Genomic DNA, 21,108 nt, shown 5'->3' with positions numbered 1-21,108 from the left:
GCTGGCCCTATCGATTCATGAAAAGAAGTCTTTTGTGATGATAGTCGGTCCCCTACTACTAAATCCTCAAGGTTTACCGTAGGCTTTTGTGCCCTCTCTAAGACCAGGGAATTCTCTCACTTGGGTCTACTTTTTAACTCTGCTCTAAGTTGCATCCCTTAATAAATAAAAAAGGAGGACTTTTTACATACCACTGCTGCAGTTTTTAGTTTCGCTTCCAGGCTGGGCAGCAGACCCATAAGGGCACTCCTGCAGATTTACTGTTCAAATTGTTTGGCAAAAGTTAACCACAGGAGTGAAATATGGGGATATGTTAACCATACCAAGTTGCAAGTGGTGGAAAACACGTTTTTAAGGTGGTTATTATCCCTTCTACAACGTACCCCTACCTTGTCGGTGCATGAGGAATTAGGCATAGGCTATGTCTCAGACCTTGTAGCCTTCCGCCCCCTCGCACTTTGGCTGAATACATGGAGTAGGCTGGGAATTAAATGAAGCAAGGAAATCTGGAAAGATTATTTGTCCCTTGGCCATGCTCTCTATATTTCGTGGCTAAAGTGCATTAGGGATGCTTTCCATATGTTAGGAAAGGGCGAAGTTTTTGATTCACCAGAAGGAATTGGTAAAGCTGATTTTATTTGGGTTAAAGAGTGTTTTTTAGACAAAGGGTTTTGGATAGAGAGGGGATGGCATTAGCCAAGCCCCGTGCCTGACTCCACATCATGTTGAAGACAGTGCCATGTACAGAACAATACCTTTTTTGTGTTAAGGACAGATACAACCGCTTTCTGGTAACTAGATTCCGATTGGATTTACTGCAGTTTCTGCTGGTTTATCCATGGGGCAAGAACAGAGGACATAAATTAGAATCGTGCTGCTGCAACAATAGGTCTCTGCAGAATACTTTGCACTTTACTATGTTCTGCCAGTTTTATACGCTGCCACGGAAAGCTTAACTCGTTCTTGTTTTGAAAAGGACACATTTCTCACAAGTTAAGCTCCCATGTATTTACAAATGTTGTTGGGAGATATTATCCTGAGCGTACTTAGCCTTTTATTGCTTTATTGTTGTTTTTATTGGATGTTTTGTTATACTGTGTTTGCTTTTATGGTTTGTCACTCAAAACCGAATAAAGCTGATTTGATTTGATTTATGAACATGGTCCATTCTGAGATTTTCAGTTTAATTTGATTGCCACTTTTGGACACAGGTACTCTATGCTACCTACCTACATACCTCCCTCAGTAGGTTTCAATTCTTCCTACATTCTGTGTTTATTTGTGTGCTCTGCTTCTGGGTGGCAATAATCCCAGTGTTGTGGATGTGTCCCAGGTGTCTTTTTTTAGTGGAGGCTGGGAAGTTTCTTGGTGCTTTCCTGGTGGGGGCAGGGTGGCGTGGTCTCTTGCTGCCCAGCCATTCCCCAACTACTTCTTCTTCCTCTGCTCTGCTTAAGTGAGGGCAGTTGACGATGAGTTCACATTGTCACTTTCTCAAGAGGGTGCCAGGGACCTTAGTAATTAATCATTTGTCTCGTTCATTCATAGATAAAGATGTACAGGGATATACAGCGACATCAGAACATATTCTGAATCGTGTGCTGCCTCTTTGTTGTTCCTTGAGTCAAACTGGGCTCCAGGTCATACATGATGCACCAGTGGCTTCTGCACTACTGTCCCATTGTCTCCCAATGTAGGACAATAAAGAGTAGAACATGGAGGCGGAAGCAATGGCCCGAAATTTACATGGTACACAGCTCAATGACCTACTCAGCTACACTAGCGATAACCTATGGAATCTTTCCTTTTGCAGCAGTAAATTGTGAGGATCATTTATTTGCTAGACTTCCGTCACAAGACTGTGTTTCTCCACATGTGCATTCTGCCATTCAGAACATTTGGATAAATAATGCCATGACAAAGAAAAACATATACCCCCTCTCTTTTTTGCTCACAAACACCAGCTGGTTGGTATTGATGCTGCAATGCCATCTGTCACTAAGGTAGATATTCTGCTGGCAGATGCATCTTTCAGGCTAATCAGGCAGCTCCAGATGCTTCTCCAGTGATGCCACTGATAGGAAGATTTTGTTGGCTGGAAAGAGCAGCCAGTGGAGTTCCATCAGGGTAGGTGTGATGCCCTCATATTTCTTCAGTACCTGAACGAGGCAAGCTATTGCTTGTATGATTCTCGTAAGGGGGCTGTGCAGACTCTAAGAGGTCGTAGGGCATGGCATTGCAACCATGCTGATCCACAAATCTGACATATACACTTCACCCTCTGCGAAAGGGTTTCCCCGGTCCTTTTTATTCCAGTCTTCAGCTCTTGCCTTTATCCTTGCTTCCCTTAAACCCCACAAAGAATGACTATCCTGGGTTTCCAGTACAGATCCCAGTAAAAGGAAGGTTGTCATGGTTTTGAGTCCAACCGAGAGACTTGATTTTTGGACCGGTGTGTCCTTGAATTGGTTGTATAAGGTTATAGTTTGGAATTCAAAACCTTTCTTTTGTGGGACTACTTCCATCCAATTCCTGTACCTCATTCTCCCCTGAAACAGCAGGTGCTTTTTCAAGGTTTTCAGTTGTGCACTGCCATCAGAGTAGATGCAAAAGGAGAAGAGGAGTAGGACAAGCATTTTGTTTTTCATGGGAAAGCCAAATAGAGAGTATCAGCCCATTCTGAATCTCAGGTACCTCCACAAATAATTTTCCATTGGTCATTCAAAATGACAAAGTTGCACTTCATTCTTCCACTAATTCATCTTCGGGATTTCCTTGTGCTCTTGGACTTACAAGATGCTTACTTCCATGTGTCTTTTCATCCTAGACATCATCATCATCTCAAGTTCACCTTGCTCGAATTCCCCTACCAGTTTCAGGTACTGCCTTTCAATTTGACTTTGGCCCTTCACGTTTTCACTAAAGTGTTAGCTCCAGTGGCTTTTTTCTGCTTTACAAAGGTGTCAGAGTGTTTCTGTACATACATAATTGGCTGACTGCTACTTCTTCATTTTCCAAGCGGCAAGAAACTGTTAGTTCAGTGTGTCAGACATCGCAAAATCTCAGCTTTTTATACACTCAAACCCATAGATTCCTTTGTGTTCATCTGACCCTCGGCTGTGCGCCCGAAGGTGCTAGCGAACGAGCTGGGGATATTTTAGGACTCTGGGCTTTAGATCCTGGCACTGCTGCCTACCTTCCCTGTCTCCCAACTATTTCTAGAGCTCACTCTATCAAATGGATTTAGACAAACATGATCTTTGTCTCCGTACTCCTCCCAACCCCACCTACTCAACTAGTCTAACAGCCCTTTATCACCTTCCCAGAATACACTTTTTTCACATTGAGCACATTATAAACAATGCAAGACAGTAATTGCAACTCAAGCAAACACAATATGATAAACGCAGGTAGATGTCACTTAAATTTAGTTGAATGTACTTTCACTGTCCTATCGAACAACCAGGTCTAGAGCTGGGCTGTCCTCCACTCCAATTGCCCTGGAGAAATCTCCCCCTTATGTTTGGCATTTGGAGTTGTGTAGACTCCGGTCCAGCGCCTGCCCAGCTTGTGGAGACGTTACCTGGCACCTAATGCACAAGGTTCTGTAAATTAAAACACAAACTGCATAGTACACAGAAGTCTAACATGTTTAATGCAAAAATGTCAAGCTAGCTCTCACAATCAACAAGCAATTGCCTGATCAATAAACCTAACTGTCAATCAGTTGGAGCATGTAACGCTAAAATCCATACCTTTTGGCTCTACACATTTCCACTTTTTATCAATTTAAGTGAATGAAAGTCAGTACTTGTTATAAAATGGAGACCTACAGATAGGCACTAACGAGCACGTGCCAGGCTCTCTTCATGAGAAGAATGCGAAAAGACCTTGGCAAAAAAGATAGCAAAATCTGACTCTACTGTTGTCTAAACGCCTCCCTTCATCTTTTCAGAATGAGACCATGATTACTAAAATGGTTTAGCAGAAATGTGTCAGTATACAACACAGAAAAACAAGGAGATTCATTTAAAATGAGTGTAGGTTTGAAAATAATGCTAAGGCTGTATTTGTCTTTAAGGCACAAAATGAAATAGCAATTTGATTAAAACATGTAACCGCACTTGTTAAGGCAGATATAGCCTTTTGCATTTTCATACTATTGAAGCAAGCATGAACGCAAGTGACTTGTTTTCTCATGTTCCAAAGAAATGAGGCTAAGTAAAAATTGGTATAGTCTTTAGAACACCTAACAGAATTACAGTTAAAAAACACTGTCTACTGCCGCCCATACCTGCTTTATTACATAAGTTCCGAAATATTTCCAGTAAACATGACCTCCTGGGAGTTTATCATCTAGTTAGAGTCCAAGAAGGCAAGGAGTGGAAAACTGTGCTGCAAATAAAGCTTGAAATGTTTGAATAACAAGATATTCCTTTTTATCTCTGTAATGCCCCTGTATCATTTTAGTACAATAACAATGACGTTTTTAGAGTATCCATAGGTCGGTGCTTAATTTGTAAATAAACGTGCCGGTGTTCAAAGCACTCATCTTAAACACTCGGGTGCTGCAATTAAATGTGCTGGCACAAAATACTGAGGCAGCTTCCTACACATGAGAAAGCACTTTTGCACTCTTGTTTAGGTAACAAAATAGACGGGATCCTAAGCGTGTGATTTAAAATCCTCCAGGGTGTCTCTAAAGTTATTTTATTCCTTGATTACCTAAGAGATAGTTAACATTATACTATGGGGTGCTTTGGAGGACTAATACACTTGCACCACAGTGGTCAACATGTTTCTGCCCGGGGGCCCCATGTGGAGTCCATGGCATTCCTCAGGATCAGGATCTGGATCCCTACCATTTACAGGCACTGCCCATACATTTCTGAAAAACTATAGTCTGCACAATCAAATGGTATACTTGCCAAGAGTAATTAGTGATTTCTTTTTAGCTTGATGTAGAATTCCAACTCTGGGGATATATTGCCACATGAAGGTAGTGCTGATGATCCCCTTGTAGTCACACTTTCATCAAAGGATGATTCCCTCCTTGCACCTACACATGTATGCATCCTCATCTCTCAGAGTAATTGCTTTTTATGACATGTAAACTATGCCAAAAACAAAGAACCTTTGGGTTTTAAGATGTCCTTTCAGGAGTAGCAGTATTATTGGTTGGGAGCAAAACACTCTAGAGTATGTATAGATCACAGAATTCTGCAGATTTTGCTACTGGCTATTGCACAGACTACCAGACAATTTAGATGGGCCTTGTTTTTTCCAATTATGATATTGTAATTTATTGCAGACCAGGTCATAATAGCTGTAAAGCAGACGTTTTGCCTTAGGAGAATCAACCTGAAGGTAAGGATAACCTGACTACTGACCTACCATTAATTTTGTCATCTAAAATATTGCACATAGTTTTAAATAATGTGGAATTATTCTTGATGAAAGTATGTTCCGAAACACAGTGGGTTGATGAAGACACTAGGATGGAAGAGTATGAAAGTAGAAATAAGAAGAATGGTTTACCATATTGAAGAAAGACTATGACTTGCCTTCAATTCAGCTAAGATAGCAGGCTATCCTGGAACAGCTAAAAGGTTATCAGCAATTAGGAGATATTGTTGTTCCATATGTGCTCGGATAAAAAGTTCCTATATTAATTGGCTTACAGAATCAATAGATTTCAGAGTAGAGTTACCCACTGTAATATTTAGTGGCCGAAGATCATTTAATTAAAATGGTTAATTTGATCTCATTATTAGAACTAACTACTGCATATCAGTTGACATGACAAGAGGTCTCAATTTACTCGAAGCTTTTGATATGCCTTATAAGAGGAGCTAGGTATGGATGACATTCAGTCTACTAGTTATCATCCCAGCCACACAGACTGAGTGAAAGCTTGAACCAGTTTGTTGAATGATATTTAGGACATCAAGCACTTCAACAAGAATATTAGAGTAAGGTGTTATGGTTAGTATAATTAACTTATAATAATACTGAACATTCACCTACTGGGATGTCACCCTTATTTTGTAAGTATGGACCTCGTACCTATCTTGATCTCTGTCAGCTCTGTTAGTACGAGAACATTTAAATGACATGAAAAGGTTCAGAAATTAGCACATGAAGCCTTAGGAAAGGCTAAAGCTAGATATAAACTACGTGCTAATCATAGAAGAGCTCTCGAAGCCAAATATATGTTGGGTGAAGGAACCATTACTAGCCATCGTACTTTCCTCCTGAGCCACATTTGTTCAGCTAATTTACTCCAGTGGGATAATTTGTGTAAAATAAATTGTGCCGCTTATTGCACTAATGATGGTTGCTCGATATTCCAATTGTCAACTAAAAAGCTGTTTGACTAGCCTTAATTGAATCTACCCCTGCATGAGGTCTGTTAAGAGGCAACATCCCATTTGCATCTGTCCAATATTTTAGAACATGACCCATCCTCTCTATGGTGCCAACATTAAAGCAAGATAGACTTTGCTTTAAATGCTGTTCCTTTTAAAATTATGTCAGACCTTTTTGAGAAACGTCCTTATTCACAGTAATACTCACTCTGACACGAAAGAAGAAACTATATGTTCCAGTATAGAGACATGCTTAGGCTTATGTCTCGGTCCACGAAAGCAGAAAATACTTTTGTACGTTTGAGGGCTGCAGTACATTTGTCTTCTGCTTTAAGGTTCCCTAATTACTACAGGCCAATTGAGATGAATTATCATTTACGGCAGAGCTTTGCTTTTGCAGTACCTGCCCAGCATCATGGTGGCAGAAAGAAAAAAACTGCTTATTATTCTTTAGCTCCAAGTTAGGGGAAGCCGTTCATGTAAAAATTACAGCTACCCATATAGGACACCTCCTGAAATGCATAGCGTGCTGCAAAGTGAATATGACACACACCAGAATTAATGTATTATGTGTCAAAATAAATATGATACGTGGCAAAGTTAATCTATACCAAAACAAATATGAAATCTGGCAGAGTAAATGTGTTACTTAGTGATTATTATCACTAACACACACTCCGAATTGAATAAGAGATAAACTGAAGTATAAAACAGTCATACTGAAATAACTAGGGCCCTCACTGTAAATAATAACAATCTCTGAAATGCTATATTCACAAAAAAGAATGGGCCATTCTTTACTGACATGTGCCAAAAAGAATATGCCATACATTGACATGAATTTGACAGATTTAAGTTAACATTAGATACTGAAATTAATATATTATATTCAGAAACAAATATAATAAACATTGAAAATAATATAACATACAGTGAAATGAAAATTACACATGCTGCAATTAATATGAATTGCTTTGAAATTAATATGACCCAGATTGCAATGAATATGAGATACGCAGAAATGAAATGGTGATGATTAAAAATTAATATGGCTTGAGTTAAAATTAATATAAGCCCCATTGAATTGAACTTGATATGTCTTCAAATGAGTATGACCAAAGCTGAAATTCTCATTACATTTGTCAAAATGAGTATGGCATGCAATTAAATTAATATGATCAATATTAAAATGAATATGATGTATGATAAAATGGATGAGTTGCATCTTAAAATTAATATATCAAGTGCTCATATTAATATGACGTTCATTGAAATAAATATAAGTTTGAAAGGAATATAGCATATGTTAAAATGAATATGACATGAGTTGAAATGAATATGAGCTTCATTGAAATGAATTTGACATGTTTTTAAATAATATGAGTAATGTTAAAATGAACATGACATTCACCAAAATGAATACATGTTGCATTGGAAGTAATATGGTACACATTGACATGATTATGATTATGATATGTGTTGAAATGGATATGATTCATGTTAAAATTAATTTGATGTGTTAATAAGAATAAGATATCTATTGAAAGGAATATGACATGCTAAGATGAAAATGACGTGCCTGGATATGAAGATGAGCCCCATTGAAATTAATTCAACACGTCTTAAGATAAATATGACCAATGCTGAAATTAAAATGAAACTTGTCAAAATGCATATGTTATGCTTTGAAATTGAAATGATACCCATCAAAATGCATATTGCATATATTAAAATGAATATGACCTATGTTGAAATGGATATGACCCAATTTTAAAATTATTATGACAGGTGTTAAAGTGAATGTGGCTTCCATTGAATTGAATATGATATTCGTCGAAAGGACTATGATACATGTTAAGATGGAAATGAACCACTTTGAAATGAATATGAAACCTGGTGAAATTAATGTGGCCCACATCAAGATTAATATGACATTCACTAACATGAATATGATAATTTGTAAATTAATATGAAACTTTATGAGATAAAAGTAGCATGCTTTAAATCAGTGAAAAGAACAGATGATGGACGGAATGCTGAACAATGCAAACATTCACCCCAAGTCACACAGACCTGGGTTTAATCCACCATTTTTTTGCCCACCACGCCACCCCAGTTTGGACCAAGCCATATTGTATTGTATTGTATTGTAATCATATTTATATAGCGCTTACTAAACCTGACGAGACGTCGAATAGCTTTTCGGTGAGTAGCACGCTACTCTGGAACCCAACAAGAATTAGTGATGGATTAGTACCGGGAAATAATGAGTACAGTTTTAGTACTATTATGAGTTAATTTGAGCCGCGGATATGAGAGTTTGTTAGTTAGATTGACTGGAGTAATGGAGGGGTGGAGGAGGAGAGAAATCCAGAAGTGTTAATTGGGAGTATATCTTTAATTTACTCAACCCAAAGGCTTGGGATGAGTAAAGGGGGATGGAGGAGGGAAGAGTATGTGAAAGGGTTAGGAAGAGCATAGTAGCAGGGTGAGATAAATGCGGGAGAATTTAGTAGGGTTGTGTGGGAGGTCACAGTAGTAGAGTGAGGTTTGGTGAGTTAGATGTGGAAGCGGAGGGAAGAGCTTAGGCAGAGTTATTTAGGAGATGAAAGTAGTAGAAAGGATTTGGGATGAGTCAGAGTGAGAACGAAGGATAGTTTGATAGAGACATGACATATGATGATGGGTAGATAAGTGTGATAAGATGAGAGCAGGAATTCATAGTTATCTAGTATAACAACCCACCCAGGAGCCATGCAATGACCCACGAACATGCCAAGCACAGAAACAACAATATACACATATATATATATATATATATATACATATACATACACACACACATGAATACACACACATATGCACATACAATACATAATTAGAACCATGGGTAAAATATATTTAGTCAAACAGGTTTAAAGAGTGTGTGTGTATTTTATTGTTATGACATAGTAGCGATACATATTTTCTGAAGAAACTATACATAACTAGAAATATACACATAATCTGAAAAATTATTTATCAACATAGGCATATGCAGTTCATAGTTGTTTGAATAGGGTGGTTATGAAGGAAAGAGCCAACTCTTGAGTAGTTTTCTGAAGACAAGAAAGTTATCTGTGGCTTTTATAGTTGGGGTAATGAATTCCATAGTTTGGCTGCTTGAACGGAGAAGGATGTACCACCTATAGTCTTTTTCTTGAATGGTGGTGTTCTAAGGCGGGGTGCCAATCTTGAGCGGAGGATTCTTTGTTGGATGTATTTGGTTATTTTGTTTCTGATAAAAAGCAGTCCTGTTCCATGTACAGCTTTGTGGGCGATACAAAGCAGCTTGAAAGTGCATCTTCTGGCAACGGGTAACAGTGTAGTGCTATCAAAGGCAGGGGAGACATGGGCTTGCGGCTTTACATGTAATAGTAGCCTGGCTGCGGAATTCTGGATACGTTGTAGTTTTTTCATAACAGATAGAGATGATCCATGGTAGAGGCCATTGGCATAATCCAGTTTGGATAGTACAAGCAAGATAGTAGCTTGCACCTTGTGTGGAAATCCGAGGTGGGGGAAGATGCGTCGTAAAGTCTTCAAGGAGATGAAGCTTGTTCATGCTAATTTGTCCACTTGGGCATTCATAGTTAACTTGAAATCCATGGTGATTCCTAGGTTTTTAACTTCATGGATAATTGAGGAGGCTGTCCGAGATCGTCAGGCCAGACGCACAGAGGGTCATAACTTTTCCAGTCACCACATATGAGTATTTCTGTTTTAGAGGTATTTAGTTTGAGATGGCTCCAGGTCATCCACTGATCAACGGCTCTGAGGCAACTGAAGATTTGTGAGTTTTCAATGTTTTTGGGGCATTCTAATTTAAGTAGTACTTGTGTGTCATCTGCATAGTTGTAGCATGTGAGATGGAAATCATTGATCAGTTCTGGTAAAGATATCATGTAGATGTTGAAAAGCAAAGGTGAGATGATTGACCCTTGGGGGACCCCTGCTTTTGTGAGGTAGGGTTCGGACGAGAAGGGGGGCGAGTGGATGATATTAGATCTTTTTTGAAGATAGGAAGTAATCCAGTCGAGAGCAATCCCTTGTATGCCAGCTTCGTGGAGTCTTTGAATTAGGGTGTCATGGTCAACCGTATCAAAGGTAGCTGAGAGGTCCAAGAGAAGTAGTGCAGCAACTCCATTTCGGTCGACTGTGTTTTTAAGATCATCCCAGATTGCTATGAGTGCCGATTCAGTGCTTCTTCCTGGGTGGAATCCAGTTTGGAAGTCTGAAAGTATAGAATTGTCTTCAATGAATTGTGACATCTGGGCGAAAGCTGCTCTTTATATCAATTTGCCCAGGAAAGGTCCATTTGTGATTGGTCTGTAGTTGTTGGGGTCTTGCGGGTCTAGGTTTGTTTTCTTTAATAAAGGTCGTATGTATGCCTTTTTCAGGTCTACAGGAAAAGTTCCTGAAGTTAAAGAGTTGTTGATGATTCTTCTTACAGGTGTGGCAGCAGAAGTAGATAGAAGAATGTTCTTGAAGATTTGTTGTGGGCAAGGGTCAGAAGGGCAACCAGAAGGTCTGCTTGCTTTGACCAAATCCATAAATTCATCCTGGGATATTTGTTTGAAGGACTGTAGAGGTTGGGCTGGTTTATTCTTAGAGGGTATTTTAGGAAAGGGGTTGGTGCTGATGTTTTTCTTCTGTTTTAAATAGGAGTCCAATGTGTCTGCCTTGGTTGTGTAGTGAGTTGCCAATTTGTTTGTGAAATCTTGAGTAGTGGAATGACTTCCTTCCATGCATGTAGCTTTTCGAAATTCATTGAGAATTTTATAAAATTCCTTGGTTGTAGATTGAGCATTTTGAATTCTGTCTGAGTAGTACCTTTTTTTAGCTTTTTTGATTGATGATTTGTATATCCTGTTATGTTTGTGTAGCTGCAGTTTATCTTGACCGTTGTTTGTTTTGAGCCAGGTCCGCTGCAACTTTCTGATTTGTTGCTTTATCTTTTTAAGTTCTGTGTTTCTCCAAGGTGTTGGTTTTCTTTTGTTGTGTTTAGTTTTTCTGAGTGGTATTAGGATATCAAAAGCTTCCTGTAGCCATTCATAAAGTTTTTGCACAGAATTAATTGTATCTAGATCTGTGTTGGCTGTTATTTGTGTTTCTAAGTCATCCAAATTGAGTTTGCTCCATGGTCGATAGGTGTATGTATGTAAGTAGTTTTGGGGTGTGTTGATTTGTGGAGTTGTATGTCGGAAAGTTATCAAATGGTGGTCTGACCAAGTGATTGGCGTGATGCTATAAATAGTAACTAGTTCAGGCTTAGTAAAAATGACATCTAGGATGTGACCTGCGATGTGTGTGGGATTGTGTACAATCTGATGTAGGTTCAATGCGACTAGGTCAGTGGCGATAGCTTTTGGAAGGGGCATATTGGGTTTGTCAAACCAAATGTTTAGATCCCCAAGAATGCATAGGTTGGAGTATAGTGTAATAATGTTTGAGACTGTGTCTAGAAAAGCATCTGGGAATGTGGAGTCGTTAGTTGGAGGTCTGTAAAGGAGGAGAAAGTTACAGGAGGAAGTTGGAGTAGGGAGGCATCTGGTAAGGAGGGCTTCACAACCTTGTATGGAGATGTTGTCTGGTTTACTGAGGTTCAATGCCTGTTTGAATATAATAGCTAGTCCATCTCCTCTCTTACCTATACGGTTTTGTGTGATGGTTTGATAGCCCGGAGGAACGGCTTCATGCAACACTGGGGCCATGTCATCTCCCAACCAGGATTCAGTTATGAAAAGTAAGTCAGGTTGTGTGTCTGTGAGTAGGTCGTAGATGTGGTGCTTGTTTTTTGAGAGTGATCGAGCATTTATGAGCTGGCAGTTTAAAAAAGGTGTGTTAGTGGTAGTGTTGTTTTGTTTAGGAGAAGGGTAAGTAGTATAATGTGAGCTTGAAGCAGGAGTGTTGCTAGTTGTGATAACTGTTTGAGGCTCACAATAGTCTTGCTTCTCAATATAGTGTTCCTCTTCCAGCAGCTTAAGGAGGCATTTTGTTGGGTCTGTGTTTGTGGGTGGTGGGCTTGGTGTCTGAGGGAGCCATGAGGAGTTTACTGTTTTTTGTAGGGTAGTTTTATTATGTAATAGACAAGGGGATGCGAGGTTGCTATGAGTGGCATGTTTTTTATTTTGTTTGCGTCTGTTTAGTGTGGATGGAGTATGGGTTAGGGGTGGTGGAGGAGTATGTGGATCATGATGTAAGGCTCTAAATTGTGCAATGGAGGAGAGGCAAGTGAATTAAAGTTGCTGGGTTGGGGTGCTTGTGGTAGGTGTTTGTGAAGAGTGAGAAAGTAGGGGTGGAGATAGGATGGAATTTGTATTCTTTGTGTAGTCCTGAGGGTGGGAGTGGGTATGATGATAAGTATAATGAAAGTTTGTGTTGCTTTGATGTGCTGATGTTTGTGGTTGGTATTGTTTTTGTGGAATAGTGAGAGGGGATATTGGTGTAGTTGTTTTTGGTGAGGGATTTGTATGTGAGTTAGTGCTGGTGAGTGGAATTTGAGTTTTAGATGGGGTGTTGACGTATTTTGGAGGTAAATGTACGAGGTGTGTGAGAGGTGATGGATGTGTGCCAGGGGAGTTAGTGTTAGTTGCGATGACTGCAAGAGGTAATATGTGTGGTGGAGTGAAATGTGGGGATTGTATGGTTGTGTGTAATTGGTGGAAGAGAAGGGAAGAGTGTTTGTAGATGGTGTGTTTGAAGGCAGGGTTTGGGCATTGTTATGATGACAGGTGGTCTGTGTGGAGCAAACAGCGGATAGTGTTGTTGGTTAGTAAGAGCAGAGAGTGTGTATCTGGAAGGCTGAGACTGAGAGAAATGTATACTGTAGTTTTGTGTTGTGTGGGTGACGGCAGGTTGTGTTAGTGGGAGTGGGCAGAGTAGTGTTTGCTATGAGAATGCAGGTGTTTGACTGTTGTAGTTGTGGGGGATATGTGTATATGTGTTCTATAAAAGGTATTGTGTTGGGTGATGGGACAATGCAATCTGTCTGTGGTCAGTTTGTGATGCATTAGTTGGATGTCTTTGTAGAATATGTGTTTGCATGGTGAGGGATGTGTAGGGGCTGGAACCATTCCTGGTCCATTGAGAATTGGGCAGCATTTCTGGCCCTAGTCCCTAGTCCCTACCTGTCCTGAACAGGCCCAAACAGGCAACTGCCCTTGTCCTCTCCGCCCTTTGCCTTGACGCCCGGGCTGAGACGCCCTGAGTCCTAGCCTTTAATAGCCCTACTGGCCAATAAGAAGCTGGTTCTAACCCTAGCCAATCCAATTTCAAGCCCTGATTCAAACAACTAATGGGAGACCCAGCCCTAATCACATATCATAGCCCTATTTCTGACCACCAATCACAGCCCCAGCCCTAGAACTAGCAACCAATCAGAATCCCAGCCCTATCTACCAATCACAGCCCTAGAACCAACAACCAATCAGAATCTCAGCCCTATCCACCAATCACAGCCCTAGAACCAACAGCCAATCAGAATCTTAGCCCTATCCACTAATCACAGCCCTAGAACCAACAGCCAATCAGAATCTCAGCCCTATCCACCAATCACAGCCCTAGAACCAACAGCCAATCAGAATCTCAGCCCTATCCACCAATCACAGCCCTAGAACCAACAGTCAATCAAATTCGCAGCCCTATCTGCCAATCACAGCCCTAGAACCAACAGCCAATCAGAATCTCAGCCCTAGAACCAACAGCCAATCAGATTCCCAGCCTATCTACCAATCATAACCCCAGCCCTGGATCCAGAAACCAATGAAAGACCATCTCCCAACAAACTATCACAACAACATATGCAACAACCAATAGGAACTTATATAAGGAGCAAGTTAACTGAAGTCCAGTCCCTGTGGTCAGGGGGAAAGGCAACTGCTGCTCTATTCAGAATCTCCTTGGATACAGACAGGCTGAATCCACACTTTCAAGCTGGCAAAGTGTACTTTCCAGGTAAGGGAGAGATTGTTTAAGAAACAAACACTGGAATACTGCTGGGCGCACACTCTGAAATCGGGCTTTTTAAAGGCAAAAATACAGGGGGGCAGACAGGTTTTAAGCACAAGTTAAATCACAGAAACAGATTAAAACAGTCTCCTAAAAACATACTTTATTTGCTCTTGTAACCTGCACACGTCACTTTTTCCTTTCGTAACGTATCGTTTGCTACCTCGTGTATTTTTTTTTTTTTATTGCTCTTGATACTTGCACAATTATCACTATTGCCTCATGTAATGTAACGTTTGTTTTTGTAACAGGCTCACTTGTAATTCTTCTCCTCTTGTATCTTTACTTTGCCTATTGTGAAGCGCTCTGACACCTTCGGGTAAAGTCCGCGCTATATAAAAACGCATTAAATAAATAAATAAATAAATAAATATGTAGCCTTTTTACTTAGAAGAGAAAAAGGGGGGGGGGCACAAACTAGCAAGGCAATTCACACAGTCATGGCAAAAAAGAATTTAAAAAAAACACCACTTTAAAAGAGGCCAGGCTGCCTGAAACACAGAGAGTCTACAGTAAAACAGACACAGGTAGCTGAAATAAACACTTTTGAACAAATAATACTATTTACCCAGAAAAATCTCAGGGCTTCTTCCCTAGGTCTTTTTGCAATCCTTGAACACTGGGCTGTATCAGGACACAGGGGAGATGCACAGAGGCTCACAAAATGGAGGTGGCTGTCTTGGGCTTCCCTCCACAAACTTAAGGGGCCACAGCAGGTGCGGGGTCGGGTCTCAGGTGCAGCAGGGACTCAGGGAACCAATCAGCTAAGTCCAGTCTCTGTGGTCAGGGGGAAAGGCAACTGCTGCTCTATTCAGAATCTCCTTGGATACAGACAGGAAAATCAGTCTTGAATATGTTTCCCATGGGAACACTCCAGCCCGAACTGCCAAGCCAGGTCCTCCCTGGACTGGAAAGAAGCATCCAGGGACCGATTTCAGGGTATCACCCTTCACCAGAACAGGGTCAAGAATAATTTGCATATGGTTGGGTCCAAACTGGGGTGGTATGGTGAGGAAAAGAATTGATGGATTTAACCCAGATCTGTGACTGGGGGTGAATGTTTGATTGGTTCTGCATTCTGTCCATCATTTGTGTGAACCACATATCAAAATAAACACAAGCCATATTTAAATGAATATGAGCCTGTTTAAATTAATATGGCTTGCATTGAACTTATGTTGCTTTGCTTTAAATTTAATATTACATATCGAAATTAATATTACTGATTCTGAAAGGATATGATATGGACTAAAATGAAGTAACTAAAATTAATATATCCGTCCATTTAACAGAATATATAACAAGGAACTAGTCTTTACCACACATCTATTACATGCATCCATTTACAACAAAGGTAATTATTTATAAATTTGTCGCACAGTACTTTATCACGTGTTAAATAACAATTTTGTTTATGTTCACGTAGAGATAATGTGATGTAAGGATGATTTTAGGGTTCAAAAGTGGGAAGAGGTAAAGGGAGGTAAGAATAATTTTTGAGTTTATGGGTGGGAAGAGGTAAAGAGAGGTAAGGGTGATTTTAGGATTTAGGAAGTGGGTAGAGGTAAAGGGAGGTAAGAAATAAAAAAGGAGACTCCCCTTAAAAAACGAAGAAATACAAACACACACACACACACATATATATATATAAATATAAATATAAATATAGATATATAGATATATATATAGATTATATATATATATACATATATAAATGCATATATATATATATATATATATATATATATATATATATATATATATATATGTACGTATGTATGTCCATACATATATGCGAATACCCACGCAGATGTATATATCTTTATCATTTCAATGCTGAATAAATTATGCAAAAAAGGAAGCAAAGAACTCTGGGTAGTTCAGAGTTTAGGTAGAGAGCAGCTTCTTCCTACAGAGCACCCTAAACATCACCAGCACTTTAAATCTGCTCACCTGAAATATAAATTTTCCTAGCAAAGCTTTTATGCATACGATTTGTACAGTTCCACCCACACCAAGATAGAAAGTGACAAAGTCTTTTGTCATTTTTTGCAAAGTCTTTCAGCACATGATTAGCTAGTGCCATCCATGCCAAGCTAAAAAAAATAACAAAAGCCTTTTCCCACTCCAGGCACTGTATCACAGCTTTGAATTGGAAAAATATCATCCAAGCCAATGTGGAATGAATAAAAGCAACCCCTGACATGTGTTTGACTCTTTTTAGAGCTCTCCAGAGAGGTACAGCTGTTTATGTATATATATATATGCACACACATATTATATATATTATATATCTTTAAATGTATATATACATACACACAAACACGCACACACAAACACCCATATATGCACAAAAATGTGTTGTTGAGGTCCATTATGTAGTGCCATGCACTGCATTATAAATGCCAGCATGATCTTTTTAGATGCTTGATTTGCATGCATTGTAATGTCCAACAACAGTAAAAAAAATTCAAAGGAATACATTGCTCATTAATTCATCACGGGAAATATATGCACAGTGTGGGAATGAAATGTTAGGGAACAGTAGTGAAGGATGAGTCAGGGATGATAGGCAGAGATCAGAAATTAAGGAGTGACGGATAGGGATAAGGATTTAGAGTAAGGCATGAAGGGTAAGTAGCGAGAGATGAGGAGTGCAGCGTGATGTATGAGGAGCAAGAGATGAGTAGCGAAAGATGGGAAGTGAGGGTTGCGTGAATAGGAATGAAGGTTGAGAAATGAAGACTGAAGAGTAAAAACACAAAATCAAAGATAAAGGGTGAGGGAATGATGAGTAAGATGTGAGAGTTAAAGAGAGAAAGAGATGGTGACTGAGAGATTAAGACATAGGTGTGAAGGCATGAAAAGTGATTTGGGACAAGGGAGAATGAGTGAGGATGAGGAGTTAGAGAGGAGAAGTGTAGAGCAAGCAGTGAGCGAGCAGTAGTAAAGAATGATAGAAATAAAGAAAATGTGAGGGTTGAGAGCTGAGGGATGATAACCAAGGGTTGAGGTCCAAGCAGTGAAAAATGGGAGGAGTGAGGAACAAGGAATATGGAATGAGAAGTATAGAGTGAGGCGTGAGTGATGTGGTATGAGGAAAGAAAGATGAGAAGTAAAGAATGCGGGATGAAGAAAGATAAGTGAAAAATGAGAAATGAGGGGTTCGGGACAGGAAGCAAGGAATGAAGAATAATGAGGAAAGAAAGGGAATTGAGGAATTGGAGATGAAGATTGAGGGATGGAAAATCGAAAGCAAGGGATAGATGGAATGAGATATGAGGAATGCGAGGTGAAGAGTGAGGTATGAAGTGTGAGAGTAGAATAGTGTAGGATAAATTATTAGGGGTGAGGAATTAGGATTCATAAATAAGAAATGAGGGGTTATAAGTGGGGAATGAGGGTTAAGAGGGAGGTTTGATGAATGAAGGGTATTGGCAGGGGTTAGAGCCATTGGACAGATCACATAATTTGGGAATATTCACACATGATTTGCTCTTGGACCCTGGAGGCAGCCATTTTCCAGACCAGCTGCTCACACTTGTGCCACTAACGAGCGTTATATCGCACTAGCAAGATCACTGCTGCACGGGAAGCACTGAACTTTGTTTGGGAGACACCATTTCCCAGACTGCTCTGAGCCCCTGGAGGTGGACATTTTCCAGACCACCTGCTCACACTTATGCCACTAATGAGCGCTATATAGCATTAGCAAGATAACTGCTGCGTGGGATGCACAGAACTTTGTTTGGGGGACACCATTTCCAGTACTGCTCTTGGCACCTGGAGGCTGACAATTTCCAGACCAGCTGCTCATAATTGTGCCACTTACGAGCACTATATAGCACTAGCAAGATCACTGCTGCGCGGGACGCGCTGAACTTTGTTTGGGGGACTCCATTTCCCAGACTTCATTTCCCAGACAGCTCTTGGCCCCTGGAGGCGGCCATTTTCCAGACCAGCTTCTCACACTTGTGCCACAAATGAGTGCTATATAACACTAGCAAGATCACTGCTGCATGGGACGCGTGCGGGATGCGCCCAGGCAAAGCCTGGGCCAAGGGTGGGCCCGTCCGCACCTGTCAGATCCCAAAAGAGGCCGGGCAGGGCCACCCCCCTAAAAGTTTTAGTTTTTAATTTTTTTTTCTATTTAAAAGTGTTCGACGGCATTGATTGTGGTAGTTTATATTGGCAGGGGTTAGCGCCATTAGACAGATCATATAATTTGGGATTATTCACACATGATTTGCCCATGGGGAAAAAGAAGACGGTCAAGGGTAGGCCAGCCCTAGTGCAAAAGAAAACATGCAAGAACACAAAGAAGGCAGGGGATAATTGAGCGATCAACAGGATTGAGAACCTTTTGGTTGAATGTGAGGAAATATTGACTTCCCCTCCAGATAATGTCGCCTCATGTGCACAGAGCACACATTCTCCAAACTCTGGAGCAACCCGCAGGAAACATTTCTTAGGCAGTGTCCTCAGCATTACAACTTTATCGTGGCAGGTGACTTTGAACCTCTTGATTGGGAAGACCTCCACATCATTTGTGAGGATGACCAGGTGTGGTACATTCCTTCTCTGGATTTTCAACCTGTTAGTAAGTGGTCAGAGGCAACTGTCCGTCTAAAAGGCTTGACCATCGAATTTGGGCTTAGGGCCCTCAATGGAAGGACTAGATCAGATGTTGACGGTTGTCACACATATAATAGAGTCAATCACACAAGCAGAATTGACTATTGTCTTGTTGCTATGAGATTGTGACCACTTGTTCTTGATATGATGGTCCTCAAGAGGACAGAAAGTGACCACAATCCGCTCTTAGTCCAAATGCTTGCTTTTTGCAATCATTCACTTGTTTCCAGTAAGTCTACCACTTTGCCAGTGGACCTTAGCATGACTAATGATGAACGCCACCTGAAATGGCACCAGATACTAGCCCAACCAGACATCTTACACGCCGTGGATACTGTTTCTAATTCTCTGCTATCCGATATCAAGGCGAGAGCTGTAGCTGTAGTTGAAAATAACCAGTTGGTATCACTCCATGTTGCTTGCTTTGAGAGGATTGCGGCACACTTTTCTGTAGGCATCAAAACTGGTAGTGCTAGACCCAAAGGCAAGCAACTTTGGTTTAAAAAGATATGCCGGGATTTAAGTAGATCACTGGTTAAAGCCATCATATCAGGGAATATCATTCCTATTCATTCGACTAGGAAATCTTATAAGGCTGCCATTTGAAAAACCAAATGGGAACTAGATGAACGGTGGTGGGTACAATTAAAAGATGCCTAACTGGAGAAAGGCTGTTAAAGGTTCTGGTCCTTGGTTGCACATGGCTCCAGCAAACATGCATTGGAGATAGTAAGAAATATTGCTGCAGCAGATTGGGAAGAACACTTTAGACAACTGTATTCTGTTGACTTCTCCACTCTAGCTGGAGAATCCATTGGATTTCTCCTGTTCCTATTAGTCCATTGCCAAGTTCTGCCCCCACTCAGTTGTTTACACTCTCTGATATTGTGCACTCTCTTGGTGTGGTCAAGCGCGTCATGCCACCTGGCACTAATGGCGTTCCAGCTGACTTATTCCTGACTGACATTGATCTTTGGTCTGGCTGTATTCTTCTTGTATCCAAATGCAATTGCTGCTGGGGCTTCTATTCCAGCTCATCGAAAGGAGCAGTTGCTGTTCTGATCGGTTGTTGCCCTCCAACTATAGGCCTATTAGACTTTTAGATTCTCAACAAAAAGTTTTTTTTACTGTCTGTTGGGTAAGATCCAAGACTGGATGTCTGACCTCAATATTCTCGGCCCACTGCAAGCGGGCTTTCGCAGTAAACTCTCTGCTATAGACCAAGTCTTTAGGTTCCTGCTCCTCTATTGGAAAACAGTTTTAATTGGGGAGGGAACCTCTATGTTGCTTTTTTAGACCTGAAGTCAGCGTTTGACTTGGTACCCCATGCCAAGTTGTAGCCTTCAGATATTGCAATGCCCCCCCCAGATTCTCTCTCTTCTTATACGCCTTCACAAGGACAACTATGTTTGTATCAGGTGGGGCGATCAAGGTCAGCTAACCGACAAAATTCCAGTGTTAAGGAATGTACTGCAAGGCTGAGTTCTTGCTCCCACCTTGTTCTCAATATTTGTCACTGATAGCGCCCCTTTTTTGCCACAGATAGAGACAGATGCACCTTCCTTGGGAACAGCCAAAATTCCAATTCTTTTATTTGCAGATGACACCCTTTTAATCTCCAAGACCCCGAGTGGGTTGCAGAAACCTCTAACATGCTTTCAGGAGTTCTGTTCTCTAGGGGTCTGGAAATCAATTCTTCTAAAAAAAATGAGGTGGTATAACCCACATAAATCATTTAAAGGGAATATTGACCTCAATGGCACCCCACTTGAGATGGTGACATCATTTAGCTATTTAGGCTTATCTATTTCAGAGAACATGTCTTGGAAGGCTCACATTGCCAAGACAGCACTAAAGCACAAGCAGGTCCCTGGTGTTCTTATTAAGGAGTTTGCTTCCTCTTATACAAAACCTATTTGCCCGGCACTTCAGGTTTATGAAGCTAAAGCCATAGGCTCTGCCCTTTATGGTGCAGAATTATGGGGCTTTTCCAATGTTCAGGACTTATCCTCAATTGAAAATCATTTTATGAGGAATCGTGTGTCTCTCCCTCAGAGTA

This window comes from Pleurodeles waltl, chromosome 11 (genome assembly GCF_031143425.1).
Source record: "Pleurodeles waltl isolate 20211129_DDA chromosome 11, aPleWal1.hap1.20221129, whole genome shotgun sequence".
In the NCBI taxonomy this organism is placed as follows: domain Eukaryota; kingdom Metazoa; phylum Chordata; class Amphibia; order Caudata; family Salamandridae; genus Pleurodeles; species Pleurodeles waltl.
The sequence above is the reverse complement of the archived record's forward strand: the minus strand, read 5'-3'. Positions refer to the sequence as shown.